The sequence below is a fragment of the Rattus norvegicus genome, chromosome 11, assembly GCF_021556685.1.
Source record: "Rattus norvegicus strain SHRSP/BbbUtx chromosome 11, alternate assembly SHRSP_T2T, whole genome shotgun sequence".
In the NCBI taxonomy this organism is placed as follows: domain Eukaryota; kingdom Metazoa; phylum Chordata; class Mammalia; order Rodentia; family Muridae; genus Rattus; species Rattus norvegicus.
The window spans coordinates 53155511-53167969 of NC_141544.1; positions in this window are offsets into that span (position 1 = coordinate 53155511).

Consider the following 12459-nt stretch of genomic DNA (forward strand, 5'->3'; position numbering starts at 1 on the left):
GTTAATTTCATATATTTATGCATTCTCCTCCCCCTCCCCTACCCCTCTATGTGTGCTTTTGTGTGTCTACCTCTCTGTGTTATGCACATACATGTTTAGGCACACTTGCATGTGTGTGGTCATCATGTTATTCTCTGTGTGTGCATCCAAAACTGTGTGTGCACATGTATGTCTTCACATGTCATGGTGCTTTTGTGGATGTCTGACAAGAACTAGGCTCTGCTTCTAAAATCTGTCTTTCTAGGATGAAACTCAGGTCACCTGACTTTTGTTCAAGAGTTCTCACCTATACAGACATACTGATACCTGACTGGTTAATTTTAAATGAGCAGCAATGAGTTTCTCTTAGAAGAAATATCTCCTTCTTTTCTCGAATAAGCAACAAAAAACACATCTTTGTTGTTTCAGTATGCTCCACTACCTGTGAAAATGAAAAACTGAAAAATTAAAAAACACAGGAGAGTATCGAGTACTTAAAGTAATTTCAGAGCATGCTCTTTGCTCAAATGTTATTATACTAAGTGGATCCAAACTCCAGCCAGTGATGTTATAGAAGTAATAATAATAATAATAATCTAAACATTAGCCACTTCTTTTTTTTCTAATATTTTGAGGAGAGCAAACCGTGTGAGACAAGCCAAGTATTAGAATGTTGTATCCTTATGAGCAGAATACAATACCAGTGATGACCACATAGAAATGCATATATTTCCAATAATGTTCTCATTTGAATACATTCCCTGAGAAATCTTCAAATCTATTTCTTCAGGTTTCAAGCATATATTGAAATTATCATTATCAGAGAAGCAAAGATGTTGTGAAAGTGCCCTCTTAACCTGAAAGTTGCCTTCTGACTCTACCTCGTTCTGGAACATATCAGTCCATTTTAGTTTTCCTATCATGATAAACACAATATATACAAAGTTTTGTCTTTCTAAGTGATTAGAACTTGATCATAGGAAAGAAAGTAGTTTTAAGTGCAACACATTTACATAATTCTTGCCTGAGTCAAATTACTAACAACATTGTAAAAGATTCATACTTTTCAGTCAGAATTCTTAGCATTATTTATGCTAATTCATTACAGACTTTCTGTATACTATGCTGACAAAGTAACAAAAATAACTTAAAAATCAAAATGTATGTTAGTAAAAGATGACCTGGGAATCTATGAAATTTAATCACTCTTTATTCAGTTTTGCCCCCCAAAGACAGGTGAGTTAGATACATTTTGAATTTCACTGGGATAAGTACAATCTGTTAAAAGAGATAAGTGACATGATAGAAAAACAGACTATATAATTTAGATTTAATATTCTTTTTGTTGTATGCTGATATTCTTATTCATGTATCTTCTTAAAGTGAAGTTGAAAAGATTCATTTTTTCATCCACTCTTAAATCTGGGATTGAAGGCAAAAAAAAATCAAGCATTTACCCATCATTTCAAAAACTTTTTATTTCTTATTAAAATATCTGAATAAATGTTATCAAAAAATTGAACTACATTATCATGGTACCTCTCATTTTTTGCTTTTAATTTCCTGACAGGAGGCTCATAACCCCTTTCTATTCATGGTCATTCAGTCTCCATTATTTTAAATGCCAGACTAAGTTTCAACGAACCACAACCAAACAAAATGGCAATAGCATGAATTTTGACCCTGAGGAAATGCCCTTAAATGTGGGCAGAGTAGCAACCCCTCATTAGTCTAATGAGCACTCCAGTACTTTGTCTCAGTTGAGTCCTTTCATAATTAACCCTTGCCCAGCGTAATCTCTTCTCCTGAACCTCCGTTTAATAATTCCAGGCAGCTCATCAACTTAACTCCTTTGTCTCTGATAATTATTGTTATCAATAATTATCCGAGCTACAGAGATCAGATGGTGAGGTAGGGATGCGTTTTCACGAATCACTAAGTTCAACCCAAGCATATAAAAAATAGTAACTTTGATTTTTATATATTTTATGAGACAGCAAAGAACACATTTTAGTATTCCCATTCTTATATTTGCCTTTGGCATATTGCAAAAGGCTGTCTTTTGGCCTGGCTCATCTAGAACAAACAGGAGTACAGACAGAGAAATGTCAATAAATTAACAACAGGTTATTCTCCCATACATAAGCCTGGTATAACTCTTAAAAAAATCCCACACATTTCATTTTATCATGCCTAAATCCAATGTTTAACACACAGTGTTGAAAAGGTCAAATTTTCATATAGTGCAAATACTGTCAAGCGTATAACATTTTTTGGCATGAATTTTTTTTCAGAAATTCAACTCTTGAACGCAATAATAGTTTTCTTGGGTATTTCCAATTTGATCAATACGATTAGGAATAATGCCTGCTTCATCATTATCTGCATCATTATCATATGGAGAAGCATATATCTATACATAGTACTGAACAGCAACGGCAAGTAATTTTAACAAACAAGAGAGGAGGAAATAGAGAGCACCAAGCTCAGTAAGGAGAGTACGAGTTTGGATGCTAAAGGAAAAGAAAATGAGTTCAGGTAGAAACTAGGATAGCCTCTAGAAGAGCTTTACCAATGCGGATGCGACCCTTGCATCCAACCTTTATACTGAGCACAGGGACTCCAATGGAGGAGTTAGGGGAAGAACTGAAGGAGCTGAAACCCCATAGGTAGAAAAACAATGTCAACCAACCAGACCTCCGCCCCAGAACTCCCAGGGACTAAACCACCATCCCAAGAGTACACATGAAGGGACCCATGGCTCCAGCTGCATGTGTAGCAGAGGATGGCCTTTTCTGACATCAATGGGAGGAGAGGCCCTTGGTCCTATGAAGTCTTGATGCCCCAGTATAGGGGAAATGTTGTGGGGTGAGGCAGGAGGGAGTGGGTGCGTTGTTGGAAGAGCACCTTCTTTGAAGCAGAAGTGGGGGGTGGAATAAGGGGTTTTCAGAGGGGAAACCTGGAAGGAAGATAACGTTTGAAATGTAAATAAATAAAATAACTAATAAAAATTTTAAAAAAGGAAAAAGGATCGGGAGGAGTTAAACAGTTGTCACCTGATGCGTCATCATCAGAAGTAGTTGCTTTGCCTTAAGTGATTACAAAGGATAGCGACTTGAATCAATTTGCTCAATCCTAACGGTTTATTTGGTTTATATACTTCTATTAATTAGAAAAGTCAGAGGGTGAAGGAAAACAGGAGCCATGGAGTCACTCTGCCGGCTGGATCCTTTTCTAGGTCACTTACTGGGCTAATCTTCCTTCACTAGTTTTCTTGCACAACCTGGGCCTATCTGCCTAGGGAGAGTGCCACCTACAGTGGGCCCTCTCATATCAATCACTAATTAGGACAATCTCTTAAAGACATGGCCAAAGTCCAATTTGTTCTAGAAAATCCTTTAACTGAAACTAGATCCTATGACTCTAATCAGTGGCATGTTAATAGCTGAAGTGAACCAGGACAATCTCTTCTTCCTATAATCAAAATTGTTTTGGAGGCATAATTTTATAGAAATATCATAATTGTGCTGTGTAATTTCAATTCTACATCAATCTTTTATATACAAAAATGGCTTCTGGCACAGGTGTGATTCTTCTCATCTGTTGTTTTTGTATATTTCTTAGAAATTAGCACTCATATTTAGTTTCAATTTTCTCTTTTTACACCTTCTAATAAACCACAACTATGAAGACGCGTTAACCCTGTAAGTGGAGAATAACAAAAAAATGAGAGCTGCTAAGTTGGAAAAAAATAGCAGTGGAATTAGGTATTAATACACTTAAGTAGAAAAAGAAATAAGAAATTACAGATTAAACTCAGAGAAAGAAAGATGCAGCTACAAGTACCTATGTTTCATACAGAAAAAGATATAAATTATAATGACTATATGTCAAAATGACAGGCATGACAGGCACACATCAGCAATGGAGATATTTACAATGATGTATTACAGCTGTAGGCAATATTGTGAAGCAGGCCAAGTGTGTTTTCAGTGCCCTCTCACCTCCCTTGCAGCATCCCCGGATCATACTTGAAGCACTTGATGTCCTTCTACTGACCTCCTGATATGTATGGTTCACTTTTCCTGGGATCTGTCCTCGTCAGCAACTCTCCATCAGCACCTCAGAGCTGAGAGACTCAAGGAAATCTACTCAGCCTGCATTGCATTCATTAAGGCTCTGACATCTCAGGATCAACTAATTCAGGGAAGACAGGCATTGTTTCCATGGGCAGAAGCATTCGCAATCAAATGTCATGCCTGAATCTTGCTTCACATGTGATTTAAATAACTCAGCTATATTTGCATTGCAAATCGAGAGGTAAAACGTAATTGGTCTTTAAAAAGGTTAATTGAAATAGGGACAGGGACCATGGGGTCAGAGTGCCACACTGGCAGGAGAGATTGTACTATGCAGAATCTGTAGGTATTAAAATAATAAAGTCATCGAGGTGTTTGGTATGTATGTATATATGTACAAATGACAAAAAAAAATCCTTCAACATATTGTTTTGGGTGTCTGACCATGAACTACCTGAAAAATGTGTTCTATTAGCTATATATTTTGTATAGGTTGTCAATCATAAAATGAATTACGTAAAAGAGATAACAAGAAGAAAGGACATTAAAATTCTCCCTAGAGAAATAATCTTGGGTGTACAAGAATTTTTTATATAAAGTTGTATTTATGTCATGCAAATGAATCATTTTAATAAATTTTTTGTAACAAAACTGTATATTTAATGCCATACACTTAGGAATTGTAAGAGTCGAAGATTATTTTCTTATCCAAATGGTTACTAAAAAAACTAGCACTGAGATACGTACACATAACTTAAATAATAAAGTATAATTTCATGTCAATGCCTTACAAAGTAACATATAATCTATACTATGAAAAACTATAATCACTAGACATATTAAAATTCAATTTAAGCACATTTTTAAAATGTATTCTACCTATGATCAAATAGAGTTTTGAAGAAAGCAAATTATAATTTTATAAAATAGATTTTCATTAACTGTAGTAAAAGAAACTAAATTAAGTGTTTGATAACATATATTAAAATAACATATATATTATATGCTGTGATATATATCTATATGTAATTTTAATTTTCATATATTACTGATATATTTCAAATTGAGTGGCCAAATGATTAATTCCAATCTCTTATTTCAATGACTCAATAAAATATGAAGTGATGGGGTGTATTTAATTGTCATTTTTTCCATCTTTATTAAATTGGGTATTTCTTATTTATATTTCAAATGTTATTCCCTTTCCCGGTTTCCAGGCCAACATCCTCCTAACCCCTTAATTGTCATTTTTAATACTAACTCACTCTTAACAATTATAAACTTTTGTCAGTCAAAGAATTATTTAGGTAAACTTCATTGATCTATTCACAATAAATAGTAAAATTTCTAGATTTGTTTCACATGGATATAAAATGTGTTATTAGTTTATATGAAACCCATGAACAGGCACAAATACGATTGTAATAAAAATCATATAAGTATAGAATAAAAATTTAATAAGCATTATGTCAATGTTTTAAATATCCATCTACTCCTTTTAACCAACAAAAGAATTTGGTACAATTAGAAATTTAAACATAATTAACATTCATATTTTAAGGAAAAATATTTTCTTACTAAATGATTAAACTCCATGCACATATGGATAAGAAATAATTTATGCTCTTGATGGTTGATGTTATAGTTATACAACGAAATAAACATATGCAGTGACAACATTTTTTTTCTTGAAATAATGATCAATTATTTCATCAATGATCCAGTTTCTTAAAATAATCCATTTTTACAAATTAATCTGAAGACCTTTGCCCCTCCCAGTTGACTATTCCCATGTTATTCTTCTTAAAATAGTTTATTTTGGCCTCTGAAGAGCACATTTCCCAGTCTTTACTCACAAATTAGAAGTACATATCTCTGTTTTATCCATTCTCTTTATATACACCTAATAATCTATATATATTACATATATATATGTTTGTGTGTGTGTTATACAAATATTTAAAACTTTTTATGCACAGATGATTGTTTTGGTACAAAAGGAATATGTTCACACTCTCTATAGTACTCTTTTTTTCAAGAGTAGTGCTTCAAGATTAGATATCGTTATACATGTGATTAGTGCTATATTGTGGCTTTTTTTGCATATGTCATAAGAAATAGAACTTCATCACTGAATCTGCAAGGACCTTGACTGTGAACTTCACAATCTTAAATATATTGAAAAATAAATATTTATTATTAGTTATATAATATAATGCAATCATTTTTAGTTCTTAATTCTTTTTTAATTTTATTTTTCTTAGATATTTTACTTACATTTCAAATGTTATACCCCTGACCCCCTCTCCCATACTCCATCCCTTCTCCCCTGCTTCTATGAGGATTCTCTCACTCCCAACAACCCACTGCAAATTCAACACCCTGGCATTACCCTACATTGGGGAAACGAGCCTTCATAGGACCAAGGGCTATTTTCCCCTATTGATGCCAGTCAAAGCCATCCTCTGTTACATATGCGGCCGGAGTCTCATGTGTCCCTCCATCTGTACTGATCAATTTTAACAATTCAAATAGACTTTATTGCTGACTCTTATGGGAGAATTGCAATGTCAATTCATAAAGTATCATGTTAGCTATTTCTCTTGGTATTTACAATTTTATTGATAGTTTTAGTTGAAGATGTTGGTTTAGCCAAAATTACATTAATACATTTTAAAAATTCTTATGGGAAACAAATCGTTTATAAAATATAACTTTAAAAAAGAAGGTAACTGGAATTACCCTGCTGAAATAGGTAATGCTACTTTGAAAAGATATGGGTTAAGTGAAAATCTCATTGCAAAGAATAGGTTACCTTTGTTGGAATCAACTATTTGTCAAAGAGACACTGAATGTCTCTAACACAGCACAAGCTATTGCTATACTTTTTATTAACCCATCAGAACTATGGATAGCACAGGCTTTGACTACAAGACATGAAGAAAACCATCTGGGAAACTTAACTCACTGTTGGCCAGCTTTAATAGTAGCATAAGCTGGCGTACAGGCTACTGAGGGTGAAAAGAAATCATTGGTCTCACACAGCACTGACCTCTGCAAAGTATAATATGAACCTGCCAGGTTTTATGTGCTCATTAGTGCAATAATAGCATGACTGTTATGAAGTTAGTGCATATATATTTGATTTGAGACGGCCTGGTCCACAGGAAGGAATTGCATATTCAGTACTGTAGTTATGATAAAAAAAATTTATGGTATGAAAAGTCACAGAGCCTAGAGAAGGTCCTTCTATTACTAATTCCATAGTATAATAGATTGCCAGTTTTCTTCTAAATATTTATGCTTGTGTTCCACAGTCCTGATCCCCTTTATACTTTGGTCAGAGGATAGTAAAGCACTGAGAATAGAAGAGATCAACCCTAATAGAGACATCTATAGTAAGCCTACCATCACTAAGGATTATGTCAAATTACAGAAGAGGAAAGAGAAAGAATGTGGAAGACAGAGTATACAGAGATCTGTGAACTACTGTCTTTTAGAAATAATATGACTACAACACTCATGCTGTCACACCAGCTGTGGCTCCTGGCAAAAGATCCATAGAAGATCCCGTCATGCCAAATTCTTTCTGACATTGATGGGGGGAGGTGATATCAGCACGCCTCCATCACTAAGAAGTTCTGACAATAAAGATACATGGGGAGAGAGAATCGTACTCTGAGGGTAGGTATATTTTTCCCATAATCCAGTGTATGGACCCACTAATTGGACATAGTGACATGTGGGAAATAAGAGTGGAACTAGAAGAGGGAAATGTTTGGTGGAAATGATCGTCCTCCATGGTATACGTATATGAATTTCCCAAAAATAAAGACAAAGTATCAAAATATTAAGATGATGCAACCTAAGCTCCTGCCACAGGTTGCATATAATTTAATTTCTTTCGTTCTGTTTACAGTGGAATCAGTGAAATGCAAGGAAGTTTTGCTGTTATTTTCAGTCTAACTTTCCTAGGAAATATCCCAAGTGACAGAATAACTTTTCAGAGCTAGAGCAATCCCAGTTCAAAAAGTCTTCTATTTCTAACAGGAGATGCGAAAGAAAATATTACTTTCTTCATTTACCAAGATTTTCAGTTTCACAAACTATTTATGCCTGAAGTTCACCATATGCAAGTTCTATTCAACTTTATGGAAATAACACAAATTAGTAGCCACAGTTTCAAACATGTAAATCAATGATTCTTAAGAGCATTCATCTATGGTCAAAGGATAGCATACCTTGAAAAATTCTGTAGATTTTTTTGCAAAATGATTCAAAATAGCTATGAAAGTATAAGAAAAACAAGAAATGTGCAAATATGAACAATAACTATACATTTCTCTGAAATATTTCTATTGAAACATTTTTTCAGACTTATCAGGCAAGTTAATAACGCGATAAGATCATTCCAGAATATGTACTCACCTTGCTATACTACTGTGTATTTAGCCTTCTAAGGTTAACCTTCCTTTAGGAGAATAATGGAACCAATTTACTATGTCTTGGACTTCCCTTTAAATCAGCTTAGAAACCTAAACTAAATACATAGCTTTCATTTTAAGATATATACTTTTTCATCCCCCAGAACCAAAATAAAGTTTGTGTGTATTTGTGCATGTTTCTGTGTGTGCATGTGTATATGTATGTGTTGTGGCAACTATCTGATTTCAAACATCCTACATGTTGGAAAAAAACTTAAACAACAAATACCCCATAAATATTGGAAGCCAACATTGATTGATTATAGTTGTTTTTATAGCTAATTATATTTAAGTGGTTTTTATTACTTTCAAATTGTTACTGTACGGAAGTGGAGCTAATTCTCTCTCTCTCTCTCTCTCTCTCTCTCTCTCTCTCTCTCTCTCTCTCTCTCTCTCTCTCATTGCATAGTTTGTGTATTTACAGTTCAAATGATATCCCAATATCAGGTTTCCCCCTCTGCCAACCTCCCTTCCCCTGCATCTATGAGGATGTTCCGCCTCCCACCCACCCATTCCCACCTCAACACCCTGACATAACCTTACACTAGGAAAACTAGCCTTCACAGGAACAAAGGCTTCTCCTCCTATTGACGCCAGACAATGCCATCCTCTGCTACATATGTGGCTGGAGTCATGGGTCTCTCCATGTGTACTCTTTGGTTGGTGGTTTAGTCCATGTGTGCTCTAGTGGGATTTGGTTGGTTGATATTGTTGTTCTCCCTATGGGGTTGCAAACCATTTCAAATCCTTTAGTCCTTTCTCTAACTCCTTTTTTGGGGTCCCCATGCTCAGTCTTGTGATTAGATGCAAGCATCTTATACTGTATCAGTAAGGCTCTGGCAGAGCCTCTCAGTAGACATCCATACCAGGCTCCTGTCAGCAAGCAGTTCTTGACATCAGCAATACTGACTGGGTTTGGTGGCTGCATATGGGATGGATCACAGGGTGGGGCAGTCTCTGGATAGCCTTTCCCTAAGTCTATGCTCCACTTTTTGTCCCTGTATATCCTCCTGTGAGTATTTTGTTTCCCCTTCTAAGGGGGGAACCATATTTTGGTCTTCCTTCTTGAGCTTTCTATGGTCTGTGGATTGTATCTTGGGTATTCCTAGCTTTTGGGGTAATATCCCCTTATCAGTGAGTACATATCATGTGTGTTCTTTTGTGACTGGGTTAGCTCACTCAGGATGATATTTTCTAGTTCTATCTAGTTCTTAGTTTGCATAAAAATTTCATGAAGTCATTGTTTTTGATAGCTGAGTAGAATTCCATTGAGTAAATATACCAGATTTTCTGTATCCATTCCTCTGTTGAAGGACATCTGGTTTCTTTTCACATTCTGGCTATTATAAACAAGACTGCTATGAACATAGTGGGGCATTTGTCCTTGTTATATGTTGGTACATCTTTTGGGTATATGCCTCAGAGGGATATAGCTGGGTCCTCAGGTAGTACTCCAGTTTTCCGAGGAACCATCGGACTGATTTCCAGAGTGATTGTACCAGCTTGCAACCCCCTGTCAACCATGGAGGAGTGTTCCTCTTTCTCGTCATCCTCCCCAGCATCTGCTGTCACCTGAGTTTTTGGTCTTAGCCATTTTTACTGATGTGAGGAGGAATGTCAGGGTTGCTTTGATTTCATTTCAGAATGTTTTCCCTTGTAAGCCTAAGCTAAAAATATCTGTAAATTATTCCTTATTCCCTTTCCAAATCGTATATGTTTTATAATTCAATAAATATAGAGGGAAGAAGACCTTTCTTAGTAACAGGTAAAAAAGACAGTGTAAGGTTCATACACACACACAGACAGACACACAGAGAGACAGACAGACATACATACACACACACACATACACACACACACACACACACACACACGCACACACACACACACACAGGATTTGATGGATGAAAAAGCTTCGGCCAAGAAGTGGCACTATTAGGTATTGTGGCCTTGTTGGACTAGATGTGGACTTGTTGGGGAAGTCTGTCATTTTAGGGGTAGGCTTTGAGAGCTTATTTCTAGCTGCCTGTGACAGTCTTCTGTTTTACTTCAAAACAACATAGAGAAAGAATCCTCTGCTCCTCCCTTGTCATTCCTGTCTAGACACTGCCCTTGCTTCCTCTCATGATAATAATGAACTGAATGTTTGAAGCTTTAAGGCAGTCCAAATTAAGTATTGTCCCTTATAAGATTTGCCTTGGTCGGTCGTGGTGTCTCTTCTCAACAATGGAAGCTCTAACACATACACACATATACACACACACACACACACACACACACACACACACACACACACACACACACACACAATAGACCTAGACAAAGAACCTACATATGATCATAACAGACAGACATAGAACAAAACAGACAGGACAGAAAAACAGGCCAGGAACCTCAGAACGTAGACAGATGGAAGATACAAGAAACATTCAAATTTGGAATTATCCTTGATCTACTAACTCAAGAGAAAGCTGCTCTGCTTTCATTCTTAATACATTGATAAACTGACTTGCACGTATTAAAAAGAAAGATTTACCATGTTATCTTGTTCGTTGTTTTGGTATTTCTTTTTTTTTTTTTTTTTTTTTTTTTTTTTTTTTTATTAACTTGAGTATTTCTTATATACATTTCGAGTGTTATTCCCTTTCCCGGTTTCTGGGCAAACATCCCCCTCCCCCCTCCCCTTCCTTATGGGTGTTCCCCTCCCAACCCTCCCCCCATTGCCACCCTCCCCCCATAGACTAGTTCACTGTGGGTTCAGTCTTAGCAGGACCCAGGGCTTCCCCTTCCACTGGTGCTCTTACTAGGATATTCATTGCTACCTATGGGGTCAGAGTCCAGGGTCAGTCCATGTATAGTCTTTAGGTAGTGGCTTAGTCCCTGGAAGCTCTGGTTGCTTGGCATTGTTGTACTTTTGGGGTCTCGAGCCCCTTCAAGCTCTTCCAGTTCTTTCTCTGATTCCTTCAATAGGGGACCTATTCTCAGTTCAGTGGTTTGCTGCTGGCATTCGCCTCTATATTTGCTGTATTCTGGCTGTGTCTCTCAGGAGCGATCTACATCCGGCTCCTGTCGGTCTGCACTTCTTTGCTTCATCCATCTTGTCTAATTGGGTGGCTGTATATGTATGGGCCACATGTGGGGCAGGCTCTGAATGGGTGTTCCTTCAGTCTCTGTTTTAATCTTTGCCTCTCCCTTCCCTGCCAAGGGTATTCTTTTTCCTCATTTAAAGAAGGAGTGAAGCATTCACATTTTTGGTATTTCTAAAATGAACTGTGTTCTCTCTCGGGTTAAAAGATGAGCCACTCCTGCATCGTGACAAATGACAGCTACGTCTCTGATACTTATACCTTATATTGTATAATGTTCTGGACTGATATGTATGTCTACAGAAATGGGCAATAATGTGTGGCTAGAGGAGTCTGAATCTTATGAATACTTCATTGGTATCACACCTGAAATTTTTAATAGTGTTTTACCTATAATGTAACACTTAAAATCATCTATAACACTTTTTTGACAAATGAATGCTAGGAATAAGGATGAATAAATTTAATTTTGCTGTCAGAAAGTTAAACCTGATAGAATAATTTAATATGAAAATGAATTTTTATTCTTTGTATATTCCATAAATGCCTATGTAATGTGATAATTAAAGGGGATATGAGGACTGGAAACTCTGAATGCTGTCAATTTTTCCAATGTTTAGTGAAGGTTCAGTTATTTCACATAAACTTGTAGAAGAATTTTCTCCTGAAGGTACTATAAAATTAAATTGTCTATAACATTGTGCCTAAAGTAGAAATTTAAAATAAGAAAGGTAAACAGTAGTTATTCATACACTGAAACATCTTCCATCTGTTAGTAAATATGAATTTATTTTCATATGAAAAGCTTTCATCATCAAAGCTATGCCCTGC